Source organism: Melanerpes formicivorus, unplaced genomic scaffold (genome assembly GCF_026170545.1).
Source record: "Melanerpes formicivorus ecotype bairdi unplaced genomic scaffold, bMelFor1.0.p_v2 SCAF_7, whole genome shotgun sequence".
In the NCBI taxonomy this organism is placed as follows: domain Eukaryota; kingdom Metazoa; phylum Chordata; class Aves; order Piciformes; family Picidae; genus Melanerpes; species Melanerpes formicivorus.
In genome coordinates this window covers 15,789,751-15,803,173 of record NW_027142359.1, presented here as the reverse complement: position 1 = coordinate 15,803,173, position 13,423 = coordinate 15,789,751, and positions in this window count along the sequence as shown.

Genomic DNA, 13,423 nt, shown 5'->3' with positions numbered 1-13,423 from the left:
ATTGAACAAATGCTTCCTTAGACCACATGAGCCCTCACAAGTTCAGCCTTTTCAAAATACATCAGAAACCACATCCAAATTTGTAAGCCTGATCAAGCAGCTGCACCTTGCACTGTGTATGCATGGTGTGACATGGGCTGTCACTCCCTGCCAAAGGCCAGGAGTGAGTCAGAACTGGGGAGAAAGGGAGAAAGCACTTCATGGAAGACAAACAAACAAACAAACAAACACCCTCCCCCCCAAAAAAAAAACCCTAGGTGATGCTTCTGACTGCACAGGCTTGTGATATAACAAAAATGCAGGTATTAGAATTTCCTAGCCAATAAAAATTCCTTTAAAAGATTTCTTTTATGAAATCTTTAAAAAGATAAATTCTGTAACAAAAGGAGCCCTGCAGCCCATTAACAGGATGTTTATTCCTCTGTTTCATTTAGCTAAAAGCACTGCAGTGGAGACTAGTTCCTAAAACAGTGTGGATTGCTGCTGTTGGAATGCCATCAGCCATGCTCAGAACAGGAACAGCCTTCTGACAACTTTACAAGCTGCTGCATTTCCCATTGCCATGGAGATAGACCTGAGCTCGCTTAACGCTGGGTAATGGGCTCTAAAATTGTCACTCCTTATATTTAAAAAGTGCTGGGGTAACATTAGGTGGTAGTAGTAGCAATAATAATGTCACATCTTGTGGAATATAGATTTTGCTGAGTGATTTTTATAGCCACGTTACATTTGTGTTTGCATTTTAATTAGTTGGGCAAACATAACCCTCTGTTGTGGCTTAACCTGGCAGACAGCTAAGCACCCCACAGCCGTTGGTTCAATCTCTCTCAGTGGGATGGGAGAGAGAATCAGAAAAAAAGATTAAAATCATGGGTTGAGATAAGTACAATTTAACAGAACAGAAAAGAAAGATTTAAAAAAATAATTATAAGAGGATATACAAAGCAAATGATGCACAATGTAATTTCTCACCACCTGCTGAACAGTCAGTCAGTCCCTGAGCAGTGGGCCACCGCTTGCCTGGCCAGCTCCCCTGAGTTCTGTTGTTCAGCAGGGTGTATTCTATACCTCTTTGGCAGGTTTAGGTCAGCTGCCCTGCGTCCCCTCTCAGCTTCTTGTGAACCTCCATCCTCCTTATTTTCACAGTAGTATGAGAAGCTGAAATGGTCTTAACTTAGTGTAAGCACTGCTCAACGACAACTAAAACCATGAGTATTACCAATGTTATTCTCATCTTAAATCCAAAACACAGCATCATACCACCTAGTAGGATGAAAATTAGCTCTATCTCAGCTGACATCAGGACACCCTCTAATTTGTATTGCACTTACTGACCGCCACATTGCAGCAGACCCAGCAACAGGGAGAAAATCACTAATAGGTTTGAGGAGGAGGATTGTTTGCTCTAACTAACCAGGCATATGGACACAACCAGCCATTTATTTTATCATGACTGTCCTGTTGCACAATCACTTTCCATTAGTTTAGAAGTGTTTGCTTGACCCATTGCCATTCAACATATGATAAAGTTAAACATAATTATGCCCCACATTAATGTCCTTTCATTTTGCTGTGTTCAGCCATTTTCAGCTTTGCCCTAATTTCACAGGGTTCTTAGTTGTACTGAAAATGTTTCCTCTGGCATCACAGTAACATCTTACTAATCAAACAATACTGGCAAAGAAAACTGTGCTATGCAGATAAACTTGACCATGAGACTTTAAACTGTAAAAAAAAGTTAAAGCTTGTAAAGAAAAACTGTGTTTGTAGTCACAGGCTGAAATTCAGGGCTGCAACAAAGAAAAGAAGAGTTAGAAGCCATCTTCTCAACCTATGATTTTGTGGAAAAAACCTTCTACACTTATCAAGACTTTTGCAAAAAGCAAAGTGCTCATATGCCAGTCTTAACCTCAAGATATTTTAATAGGTTGCTCTTGAATTATTTACTTTCATCAACTTAGCAGAAGAGTATTTTTTTTTATTTTAATATCAGCTCTTGAGAAAAAGTATTGTACACCAGAAACTATTGTCGGTTTTTATTACTGCAGCATATTAAGATATGATCTTGAAATGCTTTTAAATCTGAGCAGTGAGTGTATCAGTACTTTATAGCAAAATTAGATGTATGGGTTTGATTCCTGGAAAAATCTGGCCCTTTCAGAGGCTCTGCCAACATCTTACACTGAAATAATGCTGAAATTAACAGTGTGTATCTATGCACCATCTCACTTTGTCTCTTCGTGTCCTGATTATTTTTATTTACTGATCAGCTGTTTTGTGGGTAGATAAATGGGTTTTGAAGTTATTTGCTTTCAACACATCCTTTGTCAATTCTCTGTCAAGTTAAAGACAAAACTCCGTAACCATTTTAATCCATTTCCCAAAATCTGACTTGCCTCTTGATGGTGCCTAACAGCATTACTCAGAATTCTTTCCAAGTCTATGCAGAGTTCCTTCTGCATTCATTTAAAAATATGCCTAAACTTTGAGCATTACAGTAAGAAGGAGCTCTGTGTCAGAGATTGGGTTGCAGATTCAGAGAGTAATGAAGAAAGCTAGCGCTCCTTTAGTAGAAGTCATTAGGTATGCAGCCAATTTCAGATCTTACAGTCTTCCTCCAGGCTATGCGTGTGAGACTCAAGGTTGTTTTAATTATATTGTTTCATTCAAGTAGATTTTATAGGAAAAGGATGGCACTGTTTTCGTCCAGTGATTATTTTTTTTCTATCACAGAGGTCAAGTAAAAGATCTCTGATGGTGAATCAATTGCTGCAGAATATTTTCACACCCAGTTTCTTATGGGGCTTGCATTTCAGAGTTGGAATTGTGATTTAAAGAGGTAAGCTGGTGCAGACTGCCACTTGCAGAATGGTGTTAAAGTTCTCCCAGCCACTGTTAAATCAGCAGTCACTTGAGGTACTATTTACAGGCACTGCCAAATTAACATAGAGTCTTTTGATGCTTAGGAGACATTGAGGACTGGAGTGGACAAGGTAAGGGTGATCTTCAGAAGAGACAGTCAGAGCTTTAGGAGTTGTCTTTCACAAGGCTTGTCTCTCTTTCAAAATGATCTAAACCCTACATACCCTTTCGTTATGTTAGCTCACAGGTTCAAACTCTGTCAATGGCCAATCTCTCACTGATTTCAGAGCAACAAAGTTTTAGCATTTAGAGGATATTACTACGAAGAATAATGATGCATTTTAAGTGACCAGTAAAAAGTAATTAGGCATATTGTTGTTTTAGAGATTTAATCCAACTTCCACTGCAATCAATGGGAGTCTTTGCACTTACTTCAATGGGGACTGAGTTAAGACCTGAAACATTTGAAGACAGGAAGGGAAAAAGAAGGGGGAGCAAACCTGTGCAAAACCAGAATTGGGAATTTCATAAGTCTACATAAAATGCAGAAAACACTTGAGGCAGAAGACATCTCTTCTTAGGGAGAAAGCATCTACTAGCCACAACAGAATAAGATTCTCCCCTCCATATGATACCTTTTCTGTCACTTGGCAGCCATATAATGAAATCTAAGGACTGTCATTAATGCAATGTATAAACCTGTAATAGGCTAAATCCTATAGAACTTCTATTTAACTTATATTTAAGCCAGACATGAATGCTATCAAAATGAGCAGATGGAAAGCTTTGATACGTACTTTATGATGTTACTTTGATTGAAGGCATTTAGTCTTTAGGGTGGAAATTGGAAAGATAAACTATTGGGGGCATTTGCAATTACTTATAAGAATTATGGATGGTGTATCAAAATCTACACTGTAGACATTTAAATCTAGGATTATCAGGATTATAATTTTTCCCCTTGATCAATGTGCAAATATATAATGACTGTGAAGATGTCCAACTGAAAACGAAGTGTCCTGGGTGAATGGTGAATCTTTAAACTTGAAAGTTGTCAGGAATGTATCTGAGGAAAAAAAAAATTATGCTTGTTACAAGATTTTAGTGTTATTTTATTGCATTTTCCCCCTGAGGTATCAGAGCATCTCATTTGCAGCATTTTGTTTACTGCAGAAATGAGACTGCAGCAGACACTTTTGTCATTATCAAGTCAGACTTAGGTTTGTTGCTTTAGCTGAAATCTAAATGGAATAGCAGAAGATGGATGTAAATGAGCTACTCAGAGGTCTGGTGGAGTAAACAACCCCTTTCTTTCAGTGCAGGAGGAGAGGCAATGGGCGTTAAAATGATTGGCCTGATGTCTCCATCCAGTTTAAAAGTGAGACTCTAAAAACCAAATATGACAAAATACATTCTTCTCTTAAAACATACTTTCAGTCTGGGAAGAAATGGTATAAAGCTACAGAAGGCAATGATACTTTCATAATGTAAGTGATGGCTAGTAAGGAGACATGATGCAACTCACTTCAGTGACATGGCAAAAATAAATTTCCAAGGATTTATAGCAACTAGAATATTACTTCTGGTGATTTATAAAGCTGCACATAGATCTTCCCCCACACAGTCAGAGGAACCAAGCAGAATATAGCTGTAATGATGTATTACAGTTTGTTTGACCTTGCTCATCACAAAAGTAGAGCCTTTAGATCAAATGTGTTTGCACCAAGGCCAGCTCTACCCTCTCTGCAATTACTTGCCAACGGCAGCAGGGCCTCAGAGAATTAATTTTATAAGCATTGGACATTGGAAAATGCTTTTTTGATCTTTCCACTGAGGTGCAAATACACCCCATTTTCAAGGAAAAAGATTATTTCAACTACCAAAAAAAAAAAAAAAGGACCGAATATGAGGTCCCTAAGCAGATCACAACATGGCAGTGAAACCCTGGGGACAGACTGCTTTGAATTTTGCTGAGTGACCACTGGATGCCACTGTTGTTCCACTGACATATAGAGGAGTGTTACTTTCTGACTGATTTGTTACCCCTGAAGAGAGGAGCTTAAATAGAGCCGGTGTGCACGGTGGTCCGCAGAAAACAAGCGGTTAGTTTTGGAATTATTGATGGCTTTTACTGTTCTCACAGACTTAACTCTTCTGCCTTGCTCTGATCCCCTTCTCGGCAGGAGCCACAGCACCAGTCTCTATCTTCAAAGGCCTCAGCAGGCTACCCCCATCTTTTAACCCTAGAGAAGCAATTTCAAATCCACATTTTGGTCATGTAGAATGTTTAGTTGTTTTTCCAGAAGAGAAGAATGACCTAACATTGGCCCCCAACAAACAGTAGACTCAAAGTGGGAAGCTGGCCGGGCAGATGCCTTGCAACTGACTCATCCTCCCTCTGCCCCACAGTACCATGGTCCCCATCTGACAGAGGCTGCAGTGGAACTCAGAGCCTCTTTTAGTAGTAAGCTCAAACTTGAATGTCAGAGAGATCTGAAGACTGGAAGCAAACAATATTTTTAAATGGACTTTTCCCCCCTCTAAATTAATGTGTGGTGTTTGTGCTATCTTGCTTTCAAAAGCTTTTTACCAGTTTTTGATATTTAAAAATGTATATATGTATTTGAAACCAGACCAGTTCTGCCTCTGTCTGCAGAATCATGGGATGTGAATTGCTGTATTTCTTAGCATCCTCAGGTCCACATCTCAAGATCTGCCATCTTTCAAAGCCCACAGGAAAAGCCTGTGGCTCTCAGAACATAATGCAGTGCTGATGAATTTCCAGGATTGCACCATGGCTCTGCAGACCTCCCCATGAAAGGGCTATCCTTCCACCTCTGTACAGTTGCACCCTGTGACACCTGATCTGCGTATTATTTTATGCTGGTGCTTCCCATGATTAAATTCCCACTTAGCACTGGCACTGAGCCCTGCTCCAGTAATACAAAGCGTGAGCAATGGTGATGCTTGTGAGCCCCTCTGCTCCCAGCTTTTCTTCAGGTATTTTGCTGTGCAAGCTCTCTACACATTGTTCATCCCTTGCAGTCTGTGTTGTGCAGACATGATGGTTTGTTGTTGTGTCATTGTTTCTAGGAGAGAACTCTGCCAGGAAGGAATAGATGTTCCCTCACTTTGTTGCTCTAGTTGATATTCCAGCACAGCTGCATCCAGCAAGCAATGAAGACAACAAATGCATGTGGTAATGTCTTAAATCCTCTGTTCTAAAACTTTGCACTGGATCAGGTAATTATGCAGTTTTCCCCTCTCCTGTAGATATAATAAAAGGGAAATATAGGTGTGTTTTTTATGAAACACACATACGTTCCTCCTTCTATTGGCAATTTCACACACATACGCAATACTGTATGTTTGAATTTCAAATCAAGATTGCTAACCTCATTTCATGACTGTCTTTCAAAATCCAGCATGTTTACATGTGTCAACTGGTAAGCTGACTGTTGTCCATGTGGGTATGGAGACAAAAACTGTGGTATAACTTATGATTGAACCTAAACCAAATCATCTCCATGGCTCATATTTTCAGCAGGTGAAAATTATTTCAATATATAACCAATCCTTTTCCACCATGCTCCCTAATGCTATTTATTTGAAAACAGGACTTCCACCCCACCCCCCCAAACTATGGGTTGTTTCTGTGCTCCACCCTAGCAGTTCTTTGGCTACATTTGAAAAGGACACTCCTTAAGGTCTTGTAAACCCAAGCATCCAACATAGAATACCAATTTTCATTTAAAAGGAACTTGATATAATAATCTAAGTGTCCTAGCAGCACATCACAGACTAGACAGTGACTAAACAGGGTGTGTAACACAGTTGTTACCCTGCCCACAGTATGGAACATTAGATGTTGTTTCCACAGGCATTTACAGAAATAACTTCAGCTTATGGAGTGGGACATTCAGGTGTTAGCTGGAATGCAACCCTCAGTAATAATTTTACAAAAATTATTTCACTTAAGGACGGTTTTAAAGATCTATTCATTGGGCTCAATTTGCCTTTTAAAGCAGCTCATTTTATTTCTTCAAATAACAGAAAACCTTTCTTAATCTGTTACCCTAGAGAACAGCAAGAACAAGTTAATCATTGCTGTCTTTCCAATTCTGGACAGAGGGTTATTATGCTAGCTGCATTTGTTATGTTTAAACTTTGTGTGTGTCTGAGTGAGCAGTTTCTTTGCGAGAGTTTCAGACTAAGAACTAAGGAAAAAACAATTCACATTTCCAAGATTTTATCATTATCTTTAAACATCTGGAGTTTTAAAGATTATCTTCTTCTTTCTTTGTTTGTTTGTGTTTCTTGTTTGGTTGGTTTGTTTTTTTGGTTGGTGGTTTTTGGTTTTGGTTTTGTTTTGATTGATTGTTTTGTCTTTGCAGGTGCAGTGTGTAGGAGGGATGACAGGTATCTGCAGAGACAGCATGTCTTAGCAGAGCTGAGAGATACTGTTCACTTTGTAGTGATACTGTTGCCCTTGAAATTGACTTTAAATAATAAGCATTTTATTTTATTTTTAATATCTTAACTTGAATATTAAAGTTTTGCAAAATAGTTTCCTAAGGCAGGAATGGTTAAGGCAGGTAAGCTGCCTTAACATTTCCCTTTTGTTTTTCTAACAGGTAATGGTAATAGTGCACACAAAGTTTAAGTTGTATGTATGAATTGTATGGCAGACTGAGGCGTCATACAGAATCACATACACAATTGTTTCTTTATGCTTTTGCTGAGTTCATCCTACAACAAAAAAGAAAAGATTTAGATTTAAGTGTCTTTAAGAAATAAACTCATCCTCACTCAGCCTATACTCCACTAGTGTGACATGAAGCATCTCCCCTTGGAGGGATATTGTTGAAAACTAGTTGCAGCTGAGGATACATAAAACTGGAGTATCAGCTGTGTTTACCATGGTTAACTGCAATTTAATTGCTCTGCAAGCTAGTCACAGACCAGCTAAAAAGAGAGGCTTGAAATCATTAAATTTCTGACACTTGGTATTACTTTATGGGCCTCAGACTGAAAGGACTGTATACTGTGGTAAAATAGAATCGTACAATTTTTATTTTCCTAAATATTTCACTGTATATGTGATAGTGGTATTTGCCTTAATTTGTCTCTTCTGACAAATTAAGTGTATAATTATTTTTACAATCCATAAATAATGCTGCAATAAATTATCCCATAGAAGGAGAACATTTGTGCTTGCATGCAGCATCATTCTTAGTAGCTTCAAGGCCCATGCTGCTCTACAGGAGCACAAAATGAATGGTGAACGCCTGGGAGATTGCTGAGGCATATATCTATTGAGATATAATGTCCTAAGGGTATGAAATTGGAGCTAAGAAAAGAAATTACAACCTTTAGTTGTGGAATGGAGTTCCCTGAAAACACTCTTAGAAGTTCAGTGCCTCAGCTCCCATGCGTTTAAAATTATAATACCACTCCTGCTCACTTTATTTGATAGTCATTCAGAGGTTGGGGCTGTGTGTTATTTTGGGGTGCTCAACAAGGACGCAGACATGTTTACTTGCTGACAATAAAAAACATCCTGTTTTGATGACTGAGATCAGATAAACCAGAGACTGTTTCTGTAGACATCCCACTAACATTCCTCAGTCACTGCCTTCCCCTAAAATGCTATTTTCAGGTTCTTCACAAGCTCTGGGAGCTTATCTTCATTTCCTCGATGCTACTTTTCGATCTTTCTCCTTCACAAACACATTACGACAATTTTAAACACCTTTGAGCACCTCAGTGTTTGGTAATAACATTTACTAACTATCTCAGCAGCCGTCTAAATGAGAGCAGTTAAATGCACAAGATTGTGATGTTTAGCCCTACCTATAGTGTTATTTCATGAGTACGAGATGTTTAACAAATTTTGGAAGCTTTTTCAGATGCAGATTGAAGCAGACATGCAAAATATTGCACACATTCTCTGAACATGGTGTATGTGAAGCAGGGTGAGAAAAAGAATGACTGTTTCATAGCACAAGTTGCTATAGTTACTAAAGATCAATTTTTTTCATGAAATATCTGCATCGCTGAAACCCTTCCACAGAGTTTAATTCAATGGCATTTTTTGCACTGCTTCTTACTTCATGGAAGTAGTCCCTTGAGCTAGAAATAGCCTGAAATATTTCAGAAGTGAACCTGAATTGCTGCAGGCATTGTAGCCATCTAATGTTTTATCCTCCTCCAAAGGTCTTTGGGGTAAATCCAATCACTTTCCTGGTGCCTGCCTCCCAGAATGGAAAGTAAAATTTCTGTGGCTTTGATATCTGTATCGTATTTGGAAATAGCTATATAAGGTTAATATCTGCTCCCATCTCTAACCAGAAATAAGGCTGCAGAGACAGAAATGCAAGAGTGTAGCTCCATGAAAGGGATGAGTAACCTAATGTTGCATTATTGGTAAAATTGGGAAGTCCTATTCCTCTCCTGATTCTTCCCCCCCCACCCCCACCCCGGATTGTCTTTAACTGGATCTAGCATGCATGGAATTAAGCTGTTGGAACAGCAGCTGAACAGAAAAAGAAAATTAATTAATGAGCTGAACTGACTCAGATGAGGCTGCAATAAAACCCAAGACCCATGCAAAAGCTTACCAGCATAGACCACTGTGAAACAGTGATGGCCTATGGTTTAGCTGGTTTCTTGTCACTCACAGAGATGCTCTTGATCAAAGGTTTTGGCTGTAGTTCCTTTGCTGTGGAGTCAGCATCCTTTCTGTGTTTAATTGTCTTGGGTCCCTGATGTTTAATTTGCATTCTGTGGCACCGGTTAGACACAAAGACTTGGGTGGGGGGACACTCTGACCTGGCAGCAAGACCATCTCATCCAGGGTTTGGTCAAACCCTTGGGGACAGAAAGGCATCTTTTTCTCTGCTTTTTGTAATCTAACACAGATTAGACTGAAAACTCAGTCTGAGTGTGAGAACAGAGGGAACTTTCAGACAAAAGTTGTGTGTCTTTTAGAAACTGAGCTAAGTGATTCTCATGTAGAGGGACAAGGGGTAGAGGAGGGATTAAATTGCATGGTCTGGGCTAAATATGTAAACACCATGTAAACCCTGCTCTAGGTCTCTGCATCTTTGGACCTCCAATGGACATCAGAAGCATCTGTTAAGGTTACTGCATGACAGGAGTTTCTAATATGTGAGCTGGAACCAAAAACAGACCTTAAAGTGCTTACCAGTGCACAGCACAACCCACAGACTGGCTTATCAGGTTATTTTTATGCATCTCCACAAAAAGACACGAAAGCCCTATGAGCTGGGCTTTGTCAAGACACAGTTCTTACATCAAGAGACAGTAAAAGAGTCACAGCCTGCCACTGGCCTATTGCATAACAGGATCAGACGTTTTAATGAGCTTCTGCTAGTCCACGGTTCATCAGCTGTGCAGATTTGTAATGAAGCAGGACACTGCTATAGAAACCACTCCAGCAATCAGCATTTTTGAATGTACTTAAGAAGACGAGTTTGAATTGAAATGCAAACAAACTCTGGATCAGTTCATCTCTTTCTGAACTTGTTTGCTCTCCTCTCTGTTACAGTTTAATCCAGCTTGAATTTAAGTTTTGAGAGGTATATTATCTCATTGCTCAAAGCATTTAGTTTCCTTTGGTTCTTTAACATTTTCCCTATTATAATTTTTAATCCCAGTTTTCAGTAAAGGATTACAAAGAAGAAATTATAAACACATCTTCAAAATGTCTCTAATATTTTTCCCTATAAACCATGTTTATAAAAGAAATGAGACTAGGGAGAGAGGAATGGCTATGAAATAACAAACGGTGTTTTCTGAACTGCTGAATTATAAAGCAAAATAAAGTGAGCCCAGGTAAATCCATCAATTAGATTCAAGCAAACCCAAGTAAAGAAGGAAAAACCTTTTTAAGGAGTTGTACTTTTAAAATCTGGCTTACTGTTAAAGACCTCACACTCATTACAGAATATTTATGATGTTTCACTAGAAATACTTGATGTTATCCTCCACTGTATCCCCTAGGAACCAAAACCTCCAATGATACCACCCTTTCTCTACACCAAATTCCTACCTATATGGCACTTTGTTATGAATCATTTCAGAAGGGTTTCTTTTGATTCTCATTGGTTTATGAAGACTATGTTATACCAAAGGGTGCATAACTAATAAAGAACTGTGTTGGGCTACAGTTCATAAGATAATTTTTTTTTCTGATGGCATTGCCAAATGCTTTCCACAAAAACTCCTCCTTTCCTGGCCAGCTCTTTAAAAAAAGTAAAACAAATCATAAACCAAACCCAACCCATGATGCACAGCAAAGTGCTTGGGGACTTCCCTTTTGAATAGCAGCAACTCATGAACAGCTGCTAAGATCAAATGGACAAAGGGAATTCAGCACCACCCACCCCATGTATTATCTTTTAAAGCTCCAGCAGATTAATCCTTCCTGTGAACAAAGTCTGTTGTCTCACTTGCCGTTACCACTAATGTATTTTATTCTCTGTAAGTCTGCTTCCTTCAGAGTGCACCTGCAGCAAGGCTACTGTATAAAGGTCCAAGGTCTCTGCAATTAAGTCATAAAAGGCAACATTTTTTCTCCATTTAAAAATAATGTATTGTTATTAACAATATTTATTTCTCTGATTGCAAAACTACTAAAGCCAGAATAATAGCCAGTATTTCTGTAAGCTGCTGGAGTCTGCTTCCTACTGAGCTAAAAACCAGTTTACTAGCCCTGTATAAGTAACTTTTATCTGTCTGGCGAATTAGCTACAGTCTGTCCATAAATGAGAGAAACAGCTTTACTTCCAGTCTCCTGACAAAAGGAGTATATATCATTCCTGGGAGCTAAATTTTGGTGAAAATGTTGAAAGGCTGGTTTTGACCTTACTCAGCATTTTTCCATTCTCAAGTTGACCTTTGAAAAACAGAAATGGTGGGAAAAAAGATTATGGAAGCAGAGCAAGCATCTTGTAAGAAATGCATGGAGATACATCACAGCTATGTTTGTGGCACAACCCCCACACAATGCTCATTTTCTTTTGCAACTCCATCCCTTGTACATTAGAGTATCACTCTGGTGATTCTAACAGTGGAAATACTAACGTATGGCCTGTGTCCTGTGTTACCACCTCCTTACACTGAAAATACAGAAAAATAATCAAAATGTAACAATTTGGGGAGAATAACCAAATTTATGAAAGGGTATATAACTATGTGAACTATTAAAAATATTTTTTTATCCCAATTGCTGCTATTTCTCTGTGGTGGTGGCTTTCCAGTCATAACAGCCATCCTGTCTACTGCTTTTTAAGCTTCTCTTCTGACAGTAATTGTTTTGTTATTTCTTGACCAGGATTAATACACCCTAACTTTTGGCAAATTGTCAAAAATAATCCTCAGTCTCTTCAGTTGGCTTGTGTTCAGACTTTCATGATTATTTTGCACTAGGTCCTCCAACAAGATTCTCTTGTCAAAACTAAACTGTAAAGAGAACATTGGAGTAATTAAGATAAATTTACAGAGAATGGAGCTGAATATTCTTCAAAGTCTCATAGTGACAACTTTAGAGTGACACATAGGTCTGAGAATTAGATATTACAAGTGTACATGATTGCAGAATTTGATGTACTTGCGTATGAAGGTGATAGGTATCAAAAAAGTCAAGAGGATGTTACTGAGGCATTGAAGGCTGCACTCTTGCAAACCCAGTAATGAAAGTAATCAAATCCTATCTATCATGATTACTCAATTACTTTTACTGACTTCTGTTGTAATTTTATTAAAAGCCTCACTATTAGTGAGGTAACGCTAGACAATTTAACTGCTCTTCTCTGGGTAGTAAGGCATGTGCCAGAATGGGTGTCTTGCTGCTCCTCCATCATCACTCCCAGCCACAGAGCAGACTGTTAAATATGTGAGGTCTCCCGCGGGGAAGCATTTTTCTGATGTTTGGGCAAACTTGCTCTTGGTGAGGTGCCAGGAATTCCTGGTGTAAGCTAATTGCTCAGATCAGCAATACCTTTGTTTCAGACAGCATAGAACAGCTTTTCAGATCAACTATGAAGCTGTCTTCTTTAAAGTGTATTCTAGAGAAACATGGTTTTAGATTAGATGAATGACATGGCATAGAGAAGGGCTCCTTATGCTGTTGTGTACAGCCTCTGGAAGAAAAAGAAAGCATCAACATACAATGAAACGTAAGGGCTAGTTTTAATGCCGGAGTTTTTCAGAACTTGTGACCACGCAGTCCTCTGTGAATGGGTATGGAGATGCTAATTCTTATTTCCTTGCAGCGCTCCCGTGCAGCAACAGAGGCCCCAGGCCCCACGGGCAGTTATCGCAGGCAAACTAACAGTCCGCTCTCCTCTCTTCCACGTTACGGGGGCCGCAGCAGCGGGGCCGGGGCCGGTGCCGCTACCTGCCCCTGCCCCTGCCCCTTCCCGCCAGCAGGACCCGCCAACAGGTGCCGAACATGCAGATAGCGCGCCTGGGGCCCACCTCTGCCTCGGCGGCACCTGCTCCGCCACCGGCAGCGGCCCGTCGGAGCCGTGCAGGC